Raw genomic sequence first — 17,284 nt, forward strand, 5'->3', positions numbered from 1 at the left:
TCTTTTTTTATTCCACGTAATTGTGATTAAACCCAATGAAAGGCGAGAGACATTTGAACTTCCAAGACGTCTTCTGCCCCCCTTATTAATTCGTTTAACAAGCTGGAATGCCAGACGTTTGGACGTGCCAATCTTCTTCCAATTTCAATTCTTTATTTTGATTTTTTTTTTTTATTTAGATTTCCCGATTTCATTTGGGTTTTGCAAATAGATTAGGTTTTGTTAGCCATTCTCCAGCTCTAGCTCAAACCTTTGATTTCACTATCAAAGCTCCAGTCATTCTTCAAGACAGGTATGGTACAAAACTTTTCCTCTGTTATGTATATGAGGAACTACACATCTTGGAGTAACACCATCATATGGAGGTACAAGAAACATACAAAAAGACTGCGTTCAGGTTTGAAGTCTTTCTTTTGGATACCAAAACAGGGGCTCCGCCCCATTGTCCCTTTCAACCTATCCTTGAATGATGAAGATCTTTTATGGGGCGTTTTTTTTCTGGATTTTGAAAGGGGGGAAAGTTGGTTGACCAAGAATCCCATGTTTTTTTTTTCAGATTCATGTGGGGATCAAGGAAAATTTATTTTTCTGTGTATAAGTAATACGCATCTCCTATGTGGATAAATAACTTTCCCACCTTGAGAAAAATTTGTCAACACTTGAATGGGACAAAAATGCCCCTTTTAATAATGAATTTTTATGGCTAAAATGGCCATTGCCTTATTTACATGAGAAATAAAAGAATGTGGATAAATGCACTTACCTAGATAACTCTTTCCTAAAAAGCACTTATTTGGGTAAGTGCGCTTACCCGGAAAAATAACTTACCAAAAAGCGAACTAGGCCTTAATGTTTTACATGAACAGGTTATTCAAGTGGTAGTAACAACTAAGTTCATGTACCATAACACAAACCTTCGTTTCAGGCAAACTCTCTGTCCGAAAATCACATTTTAGATGGCAAAACATTCTCCCTCTACCTATCTGCGAAATATCATTTTATTTTAATGTTTGAGAAATCATCTCAAACAGTTCATCTATTTCTTCTAATATCGCTTTTAGGTGAACAGTTTTATTTTTTTACCTCTATTTTATGCATTGCATTCTTCATATAAACAGTTCACTGCTTTTGTTTGAGAAACCAAGTCTCTTCAGTTGCTTTGTGCTATGCATTCTCTCTTTTCTTTAGTTAGTAGTAGTTCAAATCTTTATTCTCTATTTTTCTAAGTGGAAGTTGAATGTAACATACAGTATATATGTTCTGCAATTGTAGATTTTAGAAGCACAACATCATCAAGGCCTTAAGAGGATTGGGAGCTTTGTCTTTGATCACCTGACAATGATACCAGAACAACTATCGACAGAACAGCGAAGGCATGGGAAGATAAATAGACCCCCACAACGACTTACCTGAGTTGGAGAGACGAAGATGAAAATTTCCTTGCAAATGTAACCTGACACAACCTGTCCACGATGGATGAATAGATCGTAATGAGGACTTGAGGATAGCCTACCCAATTGGAGATGAATAGATTGTTGTCGGTGTTGGTAGTTCCATTAGAACAATAGAGATGAGTTTCTAGATATCCATCTGTTGGGATTTTTGCTTAGACAAAGTAGGAGTTTCTACTTTCCTTTTTAGCGTCCCTTTTCTCACTTCTCAATTTTCTTCGGTCCTTTACAAGCCAACCCATGACTGGAACAACAATAAAACTTGCCTAGATTTCGTTCAGAATGGCCACTAGCCATTTTCCGATTAATTGGGCTTGGGCAATTGGAAGTAATTGATTGCGCGTATAGACCGTTTATACATTCGGGTAAGGACGACAAAGTAAATATGCATCATGCCCACACATTATCAGGGATAATTTGATCCGAAGTTTAATTGGGTATCAACCTTTTGGAGTGCAATGATAATTTTAGGGGATAGGGCCCAAGTTAAACAATCCCTAATAAGTTCAACTTAGAAGTTATATGCATATATGGTAAATATTATTATATATAATTTAAATAACAAATTTTATATTAATATATATAGAAAATGTTATATATTTTTATACTAGACTAGAATTAAGTAGAAAATTTAATTTGTAAAAAATCATAGTTTTATAATTAACGCAAACCTCTTTATTAGCAGGAAATGTGCAAGCCCGAGCCCGAACCCAGCTTAACCATCGGCCCTACATCTTGAGCCCGAGCCCAGCCCTTATATAAAGCCCAAAGCTCGAGCCTGAGCCTGAGCCTGAGCCTGAGCCCAAAGCCCGATCTATACACAAAGTGTCTTATTTTCAATATACTTTTATAAACTAATATTATATTAATTTAGTAATAAATTAATTTGTATTTCCTAATAGTAAATTGATATTTATTAATAATTTAAGAAGCATATACATTATTATATTTATTATATATAACATAAGTACTTTTTTATATATGTAATAGTATCGGGCTAGACTTATTTGAGAAAGCTCAAGCTTGAGCCCACAAGCCTAAAATTTTGTCCAAGCCTGAAAAATAGCGGGTCAGGTCGGGTCGGGCCGTCGGGCTACCTGGCCCATGAATAGGTCTAATTGTATACATAAAAAATCATATGAAATAAAAATTTAAACATCTTTTTCATTTTTTTTAAATGGACCTCTCATAGTTTGGCTCGGTTTGCGGCCTGGCCTGGCCCAAGGCTCGGCCCAACATGACCCAATTTACACCTCTACTTGAATTTGCCCAATACTGGGAACAGGGTGGGGAAATTTGAGGATTCCCCATCTTTGATGAGGAATGGGGTCCCTTGCCCCTGAACTCGCCCAACATTGAGGAGTGGTTGCCTTGCCTTGAACCTGCTTGGCATTGAGGATGGGGCAAAAATGGGGTAGAGTGTCTTGATGATGGGGCAGGGACAGGGATGCCGACGCCCTGCCCTGAATCCACCCGTTGTCATTCCTATATAATTGTTAATTATTAGTGAAGTTAATAAAAATGTTAGTTTTTGTAATTATTTTTATTTATTTAAAGTTAATCAAAATTTCATTTAAAAATAATAAAAATAATAACAATTATTAAAATTACTATAAATGATTAATAAAACTAAATTTATTAAAAATTATTTATTCATATTAAATTAACAATAATTATTTTCCATAAATCAACATTAAATAAAAATTCAATTATTAAAATTTTAGATATTAACAATAACTTTGAATAATTTTGGTTAATTAACAAAAACTTTTGATTATTAATTTAATATTAATTAATATTAAATAAAATTATTAAATCTTTCCGACTTTCCCGTGCATCACACGAGCCCCTACTAGTTGATTATTAAAATTTATATATTAATAAAAAATAATACAAACTATATTGATTTTATGAAAATTAATACATTAAAATTTTAATTCTTCCAGCATTTTTCAATGATATTAAATGTGTTTCGATGTGTCACAATGTATATAAACCATTAAAATATGTTTTTGTTTAAATAACTCCATTATAGTTATATAAAACTTACATTTATTGTTATGAATATAGTTTTATGATTTATTTGAATTTTCTAGTGTATTTTGATTTTTCGTTTGTATCCATGCATATATATCCAAAGAGTATCCCGATATGTCTCTTAAAATTATCTTATTGATACATCTTGCGTTTTCGATACTTTGAACCTTGCCAAGTGCTTAATTATGAGTCCAGTAATAGAGGTTTAACTTAGATGGAATATAGAAAGTTGGAATCATATCCATGAAGAAAAATAAATTTGAACATGATTAATTTAGAACTCAAAAAAGAGAAGATGAAAAAAATACTATTGTATAATTTTCAGGGAGGACAAGGAACTTCTTTTCCCCATTCCTCAACTCTACAAAAAATCTATTTACACTTAATCATAAAATTTGATCAATTTCTCATAATAAACTATTCAAGGAAGTTGCGAGATCAATGAAGGCATCTTCTTTGCAGGGAATGGTAAGAGCACCCATTGGATGAACGAATCCAAACTCTTCTTCAGCCTGACTTAGCAAATCTTGGAAGGAAGGATTGTTCAAAGTGGCCTTTAGGGACATCCAACACCGCTGAAGTAGAGTGGTTTGCAGTCAGAAAAAAACGCCGAAGAATCATCTTAGTGTGAGACAAAGCTGGTAAAAGGATACCCATGGCTTCTATGGTGAAGTCCAAAAGGGTTTGCAGAAGAACAACTTTTTGTAAATTGGGAGGACTTTGGAAGGTAAGATGGTATATATATAGGAGAAGCGATTAGAAGGTAGCAATCCCTATCAAATGGTTGAATGAGCGGTTAAGAGGCAATTGGTTGGGTCATGATTTGGGACATAAGTCATGAGGGTTCATCCAAGAAATCCATTCATCCAATCTCTAGTCATCGTATTCCTCATTTGCGGGTTTTAAACTTCTTTTACAGGCATTACTTTTTAGGGTGCAAAAGGGCAAGAGAACTACACGATTATCATAAATTTGTAAGTAGAAACACATGTATTAACTCTATCAGTTTGTCAGAATAGTTCAAGAACTGATAGAGTTCTTGAGGTGGGAGAAGTTCAGAACCCGCAAATGAGGAATACGATGGCTAGAGATTGGATGAATGGGTTTCTTGAGGTGAAATCGCAGGTGAAGGCTTCAAGAACAGAAGCCCCAATCAACCAGTTGCAATGGCTGAAGGTCCAGAGGTGGAAGAACCCTAAATGGCAAAAAGTTGGAAATGGAGAGAAAGGCGCATTAACTGAGATAGGTTTTCCTTTTTTTTTGTTTTTTGACAAAAATAATAAAATAATAGATAAACACCTAATGAAGCAAAAACGCACCTAATAGTTGGGACAGGTATCACACAGCTATTAGGTAGTTACTTAATGTGCTTTACTAACGTGCCTATTAATAAGTAAGCTCCAAGCTTCTACTCTTTCTTTGTCAAATTGTTAATGATGCGTTCCCTACTGGTCATAGGCTGAAAAAAGCAATTAGAGGTTTGTGTATATGTCCTGCCCTCTTTGAGACAAAAATGAAGAGACTTATATTTTGCCCAATTGCAAAATTGGGTTGGTTTGGATCCGGCCAGAGCTTTCAGGCGGAGGTATACCCACACTCCCACAGCGATGTCTAGTGGGCCCCATTGGAATTGGATCGCCCTTGTGATAGTCAGACATCTACTTCCATCATATTTGTCAACATACTTTGGCACATCTGGCTTGCAAGAAATGCAGCAATATTCCACCATGAGATTTAGAGCCCTAAGTTAATTTTTTGTAAAGCCCATATATCCTGGACTCAGATCACCGAAAAGGAGATGGGTCGTCCATGATCCATATTATTACAGCAAGATGGGCAACTTAATTCATTACCACCCCGTCTTTTAGTGGATAAATTAAATTAAACCTCCTCTTGGTGCTGATTTGTGAAAATAAACTTGGATGGTGCTATACTGTTCATATTCATATGGTAGGGGATAGGAAGGCGTTCGGATGTGCTGGTTGGGTGTATTTCATCAATATATATCCCCTGTATTTGTTTCGGAGGACCAAGCCTGGCATTAATTGTTACTATGTTTAGAATGTATTGATCTATGCTTTTAAATTTTTCTGGGACAATGTTGAAGGTGCCAACCTATCAACTTAATTGATAAGGTCTCTGGCAGGCAGGTTGTAGTGGAGATTTATTATTAATTTGTTGTTGGGATCAATCCTGGTTTCATCAGGGTTGGGGGTTATGGGCTACTCTCCCTTTGTGTAGTCCCATGGAACCAAAAAAAATTAGAAGTTTGCTGCATGCATCAGTGATAGAATCCAAACTTTTTAATTTTTGGCATCATGCATGGAAGGAAGCGAAATTATGAAATGCTTCTAGCTCTTCTTAACATAAACACACAATAAACCTTGATAGAGAATTAGAGATACTAAAAGGGGTATCAACTGGATTTTCATACAATAAAAAATGATTGATTATATATAGAACCCAAATTCTTCCTCTACCTGTTCTTGTTTTGAGTAGTGTCGGAATCAAAAGCTGCTTCTGGATCTCTTCTAATTAGACAAAGACTGCCTTGTGGATGAATCAACAGTGACACCTGAGTGGAGTCTAGACAGAAGAGGACAACAGTTGAACTAGAAGTGCAATATACCAACAGTTGTGCCTTGACAATAGTTACAAGGAACAAAGAAATTGGATTTTGGAAAGTGAAATGTGAGAGAGTCGTTTCGATTAATCTACAAGATGGGACTACGGACGCTTATAAACCTAGTGTCTAGTGCCACCAAGGATTTAGATAGTGACATGCATGGAAGTAGGTCCTTGTGTTAACGTTGGCCAAATATATTATCCAAATTAGGTCTAAATCGTCAATTCTTTTGCCTTCAAGTCTGCAAGTAGTAGGCCCAAACTTGAATCCGCCTTCAAAATGAATATGTGTATTTGTACCAACACCATCACATGGATATGTGATTATTTGTCAAGTGTATGCAGCTATACTACACGCTTGCTTTCATGACTCTGTACCATGGGTTGGTGTGATACTGGATGATTAACTAGAGGGGAGGGGGGGTAGGTGTGGATCTTCAACCGGTCCATTGGTTTCAAGGCAAAGCCATGTGACCTTTGAAGATATATATATATATATATATATATATACAGGTTCCTTAACCGACCCAATTAGCAATCAAGCACTTCACAAGACATGCATTACGATTGAAATGATCGACAACAAAGTCAGTCCCACCACTTAACCTCTGTTTCCTCAAGTGGCTGGCCAAGTGGGATTTATTGGGAAAGACGTTCTTTCAATTTTAAGCTATAACATGTACATTTTTTCTGCCCAGAGATCTTTGACAATGAATTACAAGACAAGACCATGTGGTTTCGTGATCGTGTGTTCAAAAGTTGGTATATCCCTTCAACCACTCATTCAATTATCTCTCTCTCTCTTATATATATCTTCCCACAATCTAAAAGAAAGTGCATCGATGTTTCAAGTCTAATCTTCACCTCCGTTTTTTCAGAGTTGAAGAAGCAAACTTTGAGATCCATATTCCGTCACTCTTTCTCTTTCCAATTCCAAGTTACCTCAGAAACTGATGAGGGAAGATTTGGCCCTGACCTCTTGACCACCCAACACGTGGGAGAAGCAATAGGCTCGGCACAGTAATACGCTCAAGGCATGAGCTCCGAAAGGAGGAACCAGTGGTTCGAGCTCCCCAAAAGGAGCCCGAACTCTCCCTTTGACCCCGAGGCCTTACGAGGAGCGCAAAGGGCAACAACCCGAATTGGCCCACCCCAGGGCAGTTCGGGCTACACCTCTATCCGAACTCAAGACTTCACCTCGCACACCACTCCACCACTTCGTCTCCACGCCACCAAACTGAACAACCGTACCTAACACCAAAGGAGTCCGTATCCTGAGGCGGTGCACCTGACTGACTTAGGATCTTACGTTTGACAGTCGCACTTCAACGGCCACCTGCCACCGCCACCTCCAGTCACAAAGACGGCTCCGACAAAGAGAGTAGTGGTGGTTGCCTGCCCCAGCAAAGGTGATGACACCCGAACCGGCAGAAGTGCAGAGGTAATGATACCCGACCCGACAGGAGCTTGGGAGTGAGGGCGCGAAGTGGTTATAAAAGGCTCTCTTCCCCCCAAGAAGGAGGTATGTGATAACTTTGTGCCATCTGGTTTTTATCTTGCCTTTGAGAAGATACTAACTTGAGCTTCGGAGCACTCTCACCGGGTTCCTCCCCGGAGACTACTCGCTTTCTTCCCTATTTCAGGCACCTTTTGCTCCAGTCAGAGGCAAGATCGTTGACAGGTAGGACTGACTGTATTGTGCTCCATCAATTGGCGTCGTCTCGTGGGAAACGCTTCTAAAAGCCTCCCTCTAAAATTCTCATAACCCCCATTTTTCCAAGAAACCCCAACACCCATGGCTTCTTCCAAGAATGTCGGATGTAGCACGGAGATGAACGCCACCGGGGAACAACTTCAAGTCCCCGTGGTGTGCATCGGAAAGTTCATCATCCCCCTTCCGGTGGATGGGATCCCCAGCCTGAATGCGCCACGAACAGTGGCGCCCGTGAATCTTCCCACCATGAACGTCCCCCTTCCTCTCCCCGTTGAGACAACCTTTACCGAACCAACTGTTGTCCCCCCCCGGCGACTAGCCAAAACCAGTTTGATGACATGATGCAGTGCATGCGGGCAATGCAAGCCCAAATGCAGCAGTTCCAACAAGCATCAGCTTCAGCAGCACCAAGTACTGCACCACATCTCTCAGGATCACTATTAACAGCAGTTCCCCCAACCGCCTCTCGAACTAACCACAGCTTCCACCTCGGCACCCCGCTCCGAAGCCGGTTAAGCCCTCCCCTCAGGGCGGACGCCTTCACCAAGGAGAAGCCTCCCAACTTCAGAACCCCTCCAAGAGTCGGGCCTCATCCCCCGGGCCGGAGGGAAAGAAAAATCACCCCCGCCACGCAGCTCGCCGGCGGGTCGGGAACCTCGCCTCGCCAAGTCAGCACCTTGGCACTCCAAGTTTGAGCTCCCGCCCACAGAGAACCAATTCAGCGTCCTAGCGGCGGACTACCAATAGTCCGGGCCCATCGAGCTCGGCAACACCGAGGCCAGCAGCGCCAGCACCAGGCCCACTCAGCAACGAAGACGCCGGCGAAGTCGCCGAACTACCATTCGCGTCCCGCCCGAACTCCGAGGTAAAGAAGAGACAAGCTCGGACGAGGTAAAAGCTGCCCCTATTCTCTCGGCTCCCTCCCCCCTCTCATCAGAACTCCTTGTAGTCCCCATGCCCAGAGATTTCAAACTCCCCCTTTAGACAAGTATGATGGGTCTTTCGACCCCAATGACCACGTCGATGCCTTCCAGTCCCAAATGCACCTGGCAAGGGCCAGGGAATCATGCATGTGCATGGCCTTCACTACCACCTTCAGGGGGTGGCCCCCACCTGGTACAGGAACCCGGCCCCCGGGTCAATAAGAAGTTGGACCCAGTTCATTCAGGTCTTCACCGCGCACTTCATTACCAGCAAGCGGTGCCCCGGTAACCGAGGAGAGCATCTTCGAGGTAGTCCAGAGAGAAGGAGAGTCCATCCGGGGCTACATCAAGCGGTTCAATGATGCGTGCTTGCAGATACCGCGACTGGACCCCGCGGTGCAGCTTGCGATAGCCAAGAGAGGAGTGACACACAAAGAGTTCAAGTGGCACATGGTAGTTAGCCAGCCCGCGACTATAGCTGAATTCCTCAAGCTCGCAGATAAATTCATGAGAACAGAGGAGGAGATCAACCAAAGGACCGAAAGCGAGATCGAGAAAAGGAAGAGGGAAGGCGAGCCCTCCAACCCGGATGATAGGAGGAGGAAAGATCCAGCTCAGGAGGCGAAGCCGAGCCAGCCGTTCCGAGCTCCCTTAGCAGCTTGGACGGACTATACACCCTTAAACGCAAAGCGGGCTGAGATCTTGATGACGATCAAAGACGTCCCGTACGTAAAATGGCCACCTCGCCTAAAAGAGAACCCCAACGAGAGGAACAAAAACTTGCACTACAGTTTCCATAGAGACCACGGTCATAGTACCGAATATTGTAATAATCTCCGGGACGAGATAGAGGGACTCATCCGTCGCGGGTACTTGAGAAATTTTGTACAGCATAATAATAATAATAATAAGACAGGTCGGCAAGGGGAGCACGGTAAGGATGTCCCCGAGTCCAGCAGCAGGCCGGCCGAACCATCGCAAAGACAACCTCCCGGAAGAGAGGCTAGTTCGGGGAACCATCCACGTGATAGTGGGAGGTTCGGTAGCAGCGGGTTGTACTTCGGCAGCGGCCCGGGCATCAATTCGCGAAGCTGCTCGAGAAGAACAGAACCCTCCCGAAGAGGCCGAAGACAGAGGAACCGGTTTTCTTCATGGAAGACGATGCACGAGGGGTCCACTACCCCCATGATGATGCGCTTGTCATCAAACTAAGGATCACGGACTTCGAAGTCGGCGCGTGCTTGTTGATTCAGGTAGCTCAGCGGACATTCTCTTCAAGTTGGCGCTTGACCAGCTTCAGTTGCAGAGAAGCGAGCTGAAGCCCGCAAACACTCCTCCGGTGGGCTTCGGAGGAGAGGAAGTCAGGCCCCTCGGAAAAATAACAGTACCAGTGGAAGTCGGCACATGGCCCCGTGCGGTCGGACTCAACTACGATTTCCTAGTGGTTGTGACCCCTTCCCCCATATAATGCCATAATAGGGTGGCCAATCACTCATGTCCTACGGGCAGTGGTCTCCACCTACTACTTGGCAATGAAGTTTCCTATAGACTTCGGTGTGGGGGTAGCACGGGGTGACCAGCTTGAGTCCCGCAAGTGCTATGTTGTCACCCCGAAGGAAAAAACCAAGGTCGCCGACGACCTCGAACCGGAGCGGCCTACGGAGCAAGGCGAAGAACGAGTTTCGCCCACGGAAGAAACGGTCGCAATCCCAACTTCAACCGCAGACCCGGCTCGGACACTACAGATCGGTGCTTCCGTCCAGGAACCTCTACGAACCGAACCGGTGAGTTTCTTACTTCAAAATTTAGATATCTTTGCATGGTCCCGGGCCGATATGCCCGGTATTGACCCCAGCCTTATAACTCACAAACTTAATACCGACCCCGTAGTCGACCCATTAAACAGAACAAATGCAACTTAGCCCTAGAACGCCGGAGGGCGGTCGGCGAGGAGGTCGAAAAGCTCCTCGCAGTAGACTTCATAAGGGAAGTTCATTACCCGAGCTAGGTAGCCAACCCAGTGCTGGTAAAAAAGGCAAACAGAAAGTGGCGCATGTGCGTTGACTACACCGACCTGAACCGAGCTTGCCCGAAAGATTGCTTCCCCCTCCCCGCACTGACCGCCTAGTGGACGCGACCTCGGGACATGAGTTGCTAAGCTTCTTGGACACCTACTCGGGCTACAACCAAATCAGGATGGACCAGTCCGATGAGGAAAAAACCACCTTCATAACCGAGTTCGGCCTGTACTGCTACAAGGTCATGCCCTTCGGACCGAAGAATTCTCGGGGCGACCTTCCAAAGACTCGTGAATAAGCTGTTTCAGCCCTTAATTGGCACGAAGATAGAATGTTACGTAGACGACATGGTCGTCAAGATACAGTTTTCGCATGAATTAATACAAGACTTAGATTCTGTCTTCCAAATTCTCCGTCAATTTAGCATGAAACTAAACCAAAATCCCAGGGTACATCGTCAACCGGCATGGTATTGAGGCCAACCCGGACAAGATAAAGGCCATCCTAGATATGAGACCACCCCGAAAAGTAAAAGAGGTTTAGAGGTTAAATGGCCGCATAGCTGCTCCGAGCCGCTTCGTGTCCAAGTCGGCAGACCGGTACCGGACTTTCTTTAAAGCAATTAAAGGCAAAGGGTTCGAATGGACCCAAGACTGTCAACTCGCGTTCAACGAGCTAAAGAAATACCTCGCTAGTGTACCGGTCTTAACCAGGCGCGAGGAGGGCGAGGTCTTAGAACTATACCTCTCGGCAAGCGACGAGGTGGTCAGTTTGGTACTAATAAAAGAAATAGATCGAGTCTAACGATCCATCTATTATGTTAGTAAAATTCTGTAGGGAGTAGAGACGAGATACCCGCAGATAGAAAAGCTGGCATACGCACCGATAATTGCAGCTCGGAAATTCCTCCCATATTTCCGGACTCACACCGTCATCGTCTTGACCGACAAACCTCTAAGGCAAGTCTTACTCAAGCCCGAGGTTTCCGGTCGGCCGACGAAGTGGGTCATCGAGCTCAGCGAGTACGACCTCTAGTATAAGCCACGAATTACTATTAAGGCCCAAGCCTTAGCAGATTTTATCGCCGAGTGCACGTTCAGCCTCGAAGTCCCTAGGCCGGTTGAGCCCGAGATCCCCGGTTCGGGTGAGCCCGGAGCTCCCAGGCCAATAGAATCCGAACCCCGTGAGGTAGCAGCCAGGGCGGCATCTCTCCTATTTAGGCCAAACGCGAACTAGGATGAGGAGCCCTAGATCCTTCACGTAGATGGCTCCTCGAACCAATAGGGCAGCGGGGCTGGAATAGTCTTGCACGGCCCGGGTGGCACGAAATTGGAATACGCGCTACGCTTTGAGTTCGCGGCATCCAACAATGAGGCGGAGTACGAGGCATTGATAGCCGGGCTGGCCCTAGCGCAAAAGGTAAGAGCGAAACACATAGTTATCTGCAGTGATTCCCAGCTTGTGGTCAACCAAGTTACGGGCGAATACGAAGCATGAGAGCTAACTATGATCGCCTACTTGGCAATGGTAAAGGAGGCTCTGCTCAACTTCTAGTCACACTTCATCAAGCAAATCCCGAGGTCAAAGAACACCGAGGCCGACGCCCTGTCCCGGTTAGCCAGCATCAGTCACAACGCCATGAGAACCGTGTACTTAGAGGACTTACCTCGGCCTAGCATTCTCGGTGGGGCAGAGGAGGTTGCTCCCATCCCGTAAGCAAAGCTGAACCGGATCGACCCACTCGCGAGCTTCTTGCTAGATGGGACCCTCCCCGTGGACCGCAATGCATCCGGAAGGGTGCAGCGCCAAGTAGCCAAATATGTCATAATAGACGAATGGCTGTACCGACGGTCGTACACGCTCCCCTACCTACGTTGCTTGTGACCTGCCGAAGCCGAGCTCATACTCCGCGACACTCATGAAGGTCCGTGCGGCAGACACTTAGGAGGCAGGGCCCTCGCCCGGAAGGCACTTCGACAAGGGTACTACCGGCCAACGATGAAGGTAGAGGCCATCGAGCTCGTCGGAAAATGCGATAAGTGTCGAAGCATGCCAATATCCACCATCAGCCTGCCGCCGACCTCAAGTATCTCACCAGTCCATGGCCCTTTACGCAATGGAGCATCGACCTCCTAGGGCCATTCCCACTAGCAACAAGCGGGAGGAAGTTTTTAGTGGTGGCGGTAGATTACTTCACAAAGTGGGTAGAAGTTGAACCTCTCGCAACAGTTACAGGTCGAAACGTACGGAACTTCTTTTGGAAGAACATAGGATGTCACTTCGGGTTACCTCGGGTACTGATCTCCCGACAATGGCAAGCAGTTTGAGGACATCAAGTTTCAGGAATGGTGCAAAGATATGGGGATTCGACAAAACTTCACATCGGTCGCGCACCCGCAGTGCAAATGGTCAAACAGAAGTGATGAACAGAGCTATCCTCCGCGGACTGAAAGCACGACTAGACCGAGCTAAAGGGTTGTGGACGGACGAGCTACCAAGTGTTTTATGGGCTCACCGAACTACAGAAAAAACTGCCACGGGAGAGACCCCCTTTAACCTCACCTACGGCATTGAAGCGGTAATCCCGGCGGAGATCGAAGTACCTACACCGCGACTAGAAGCATACGACGACCGGACAAACGGAGATGAGCTACGTACCAACCTCGATCTACCGGACGAGGTAAGAGACCTCGCGTACATATGGACTGCAGCTTACCAGCAAAGAGTAGCTCGGTACTACAATGCCGAGTAAAAAAGCGGAACTTCCGCGTCGGCGACCTGGTTTTCCGTAAGATCATGGCACCCGAGCCCGGCGTAAGCAAACTTGGACCGAATTGGGAACGGCCCTACCGAGTAAAGAGAGCACTCGGGGGAGCATACGATTTTGAAACATTAGAGGGTAAACAAGTGCCCCGAGCATGGAACGTCGTTAACTTAAGATGATACTACCTATAAATTACCAAGCGAAGTGGACTAGGAGTCACTATCGAGCCCGAGGGTTAGAACGACGAGCTAACAAGGACCACGGCACCATAAGACTTAGTCACCTCTTCGGCATGGACACGCAAAAGCAAATGGTCGGTTCGGCAATATAGTCATCGGAGACATATAACAAGGACCTCGGCATCTCGTCATCGGAGGCATATGGCCGGTTCGGCAATATAGTCGGTTCGGAAAAAAGAGGGTGACAACAACTTAATCAAAAGAACGTTTCATTACAAAATACCCCGTTTACATTCCAAAAAAAAAAAAAAACTCTGTTTACATTCTAACAGTCCGACAATCTCAGTCCTCACCCTCGGAAGGCACGTCGACGATACCCGAGGGTCCTACCTCCTTAGAATCTGGTTCACCATCAGCCGCGTCGGCCATCTCCCGAGTAATGCGCGAAGTAGTTATGGCGCTGATGTCGAGCTCGGGGTACGTATTCCCGATCATCCACCGGCTCGGCTTTAAAACCCTTCTGTACGAGCCCACCATCAGGTCGTCAAAGCGCGGCGAGGCGATATAGTCTTCAACGGCCTTCTTCTTGGCATCCTCGATGCCCCGAGAAAAGATCTCTGTCCTCTCCCTAATATCCTCTTGAAGGTATTCGACCTAATGTTGCAAGTCCAGCCTCAAATCCGCCATGTGCTTCACCACCACTCCCATGGCCTCGGTGTCTCTCCGAGACCTCGCCAGCCTGGCTTGTGCAGCGCGAGAAGTCGCTTCGGCAGTGCGGGAAGCCTCTTCGGCAGCTCGTGCCCGCCTCGAGCTCCTTTCCGCTTGGGCCGCTAAGGCATGGATGGAGGAGTTCTCATACCAAAAGGAAAAATAACGGGAATGTTCAAAGAGCAATAGCAAGAAAGGTAATGACAAGGAGCCCAACAAAAAGTCGCCGACTTACCACCATGGCATAAGAGGCAGCATGCCCAGCTACATGGTTCAAAGGAAGCTCGGTCCACGCCGCGACCTCCTCGGGGTAAACGGCCTCCCTACTTTTTTTGAAGAGCGGGGTTCGGCGACAACACGCTCCTGAACTCGCCTTGGCCTCCCGAGCCCGAAGGCCCAGCTCACGTATAAGCAATCTCGGTGTAAGGAGGAGCCCCCATATAAGCAGCCTCGGCGTAAGGGGCCCCCGCCGCTTCTTGTACCGGAGGGGCCATCTCGGGCTCCCCGGGTAGATCCACTAGTGGGTTCCGCATCTCGAGGCAGTTCGGCACGAGTTCGTTTGGCAACTCGCTTCCTCCTCTTCATGGCATGAAACAGGTTCCCACCACGAGTCTTCTCTGCGTCCATTACACCCGCAAAAAGAGCTCGGCGTCAGGAAAGCGAAAGAGCGGAAAGCAAAACAAAAGGCAAGCCTCCGAGCAAGGAACCTACCCGAACTCAGGCCGGCCTGGATGAGCTTGGCCTCCGTCGGATAATGGTGGTATTTTAGCCCAAGCCGGGCCCATTCCCGGAGGCCCTTCGCCATCTCCCTATCTAGTGTAACACCGGCATCGGGGGCAGCCATCCCCCACCCGGTTTGGAACGGCCACCCCATTGCACTTCACACCCCGAAGTAGTCTCCTTTCCACGCCGGGACCTTGTTGGGAAGATCGTGTAAAAGCTTGAAACCCGGGCGAGGAGACAGGTAGTACGCCCGCCTACACCCGGGAAGGGGACCCGCTTGCTTCTAAAGCATTAGAATGGAAGAAAAGATCTCCAGGTCTAAAGGCAAAATCTGTTCGCAAAAGTGGGAGATAGTCCCAACCAAATTACGGATAAAATTCGGGTGGAGCTGGCCGACGGTAACGCCGAAGTGGTTCATAACCTCGACGATGAGGGGGTGGAAAGGTAGGCGCAACCCAGCGACGAGCTGCTCCCGGAATATCACGATCTCGTCAGGACCGTGTCTCCAAGGGAAGTCGCCCGAGGGTATAAAGTAAGTGTATTCCCTAGGTAGGTTGAACTGGGTGATAAGGGAGTAAAGCCCCTCGGGCATCATGGTTGAGGGCCCAAACTTGTCTATTGTCCGACCTCGACGGGAGGAGGACGCCAAACTACCCGAGGCGACTCGGCCTACGGGTTCGAACTCTTCCTCGAGCTCTTCCTCGAGCTCTACCTAGGGTTCACTAAGGTTGTCGGGGGATGCAGCTCGGTTCGTAGAACCCGCATCTGATCCCCTCGAAGAACCGTCTAAGCTGTCCGAGCTAGACATCGGGAGGAAAAGAATACCAGGAGGAAAGTACCGACTCACCCAGAAAAAGCAAACAGACTACGGAAGGTTGACGCGAGATAAAAACTTGGACGCAAGCTCAAGAAGCAAACGCAGGAGAATGGCAATGAAAAGCGACTGGGGGTCCCCCACTATTTATACCCACAAGTGACCGAAAACCGATGGTTCCGATCGAGGCAAATCCAACGGCCCACGATCAAGCCGACCGCACGCCTCCTAAGACCGAGACGTGATTGGCCGCACGTCTTTTGAAACTGAAGCAGCGCCGATGCACGTCTCCCCGAATTAAAGGCGGCAATGACGCGTTTTTCAATTTTGAAATAATGCCCGCTGTCACGTCTCCCAGCGGCGCGTTTTTTAAATTTTGAAATAACGCGCGTTGTCACGTCTCCCAGCATTTAAAGAAGGATTGGTGCGTTTCCCCGACTTTTCGGTGCTCGAGAAACCCGTAAATCTCCCGACGAAGGCACACTTCGCGCTATCGGTCAAACCGGTTCAAAGTACGGGTCAAATCCACCCGCCACCTCGTGAACTCCCCGCGCCAGGGCAAGCCCCTTAGCGCGAGGAGTGGGGGGCAATTGATGAGGGAAGATTTGGCCCGACCTCTTGACCACCCAACACGTGGCGGAAGCAACAACTCGGCACAGCAGTACGCTCAAGGCGCGAGCTCCGAGAGGAGGAACCAACGGTTCGAGCTCCCCAAAAGGAGCCCGAACTCTCCCTTTGATCCCGAGCCTTACGAGGAGCGCAAAGGGCAACAACCCGAACTGGCCCACCCCAGGGCAGTTCAGGCCACACCTCTATCCGAACTCAAGACTTCCCCTCGCACACCACTCCACCACTTCGTCTCCAGGCCGCCAAACCGAACAACCGTACCGGACACCAAAGGAGTCTCGTATCCCGAGCGGCGCACCTAACCGACTTAGGATCCGACACTTGACAGTCGCACTTTAACGGCCACATGCCACCGCCACCTCCAGTCACAGAGACGGCTCCGATAAAGAGAGCAGTGGCGGTTGCCTGCCCCAGCAGAGGTGATGACACCCGAACCGACAGAAGTGCAGAGGTAATGATACCCGACCCGACAGGAGCTTGGGAGTGAGTGCGTGAAGTGGTTATAAAAGGCTCTCTTCCCCCCAAGAAGGAGGTATTTTGTGCCATCTGGTTTTTTATCTTGCCTTTGAGAATATACTAACTTGAGCTTCGGAGCACTATCACCGAGTTCCTCCCCGGAGACTACTCGCTTTCTTCCCCGTTTCAGACACCTTTTGCTCCAGTCGGAGGCAAGATCGTTAACAGGTAGGACCGACCGGATT

Source organism: Nelumbo nucifera, chromosome 5 (assembly GCF_055504915.1).
Source record: "Nelumbo nucifera cultivar China Antique chromosome 5, China Antique-T2T, whole genome shotgun sequence".
Taxonomy (NCBI): domain Eukaryota; kingdom Viridiplantae; phylum Streptophyta; class Magnoliopsida; order Proteales; family Nelumbonaceae; genus Nelumbo; species Nelumbo nucifera.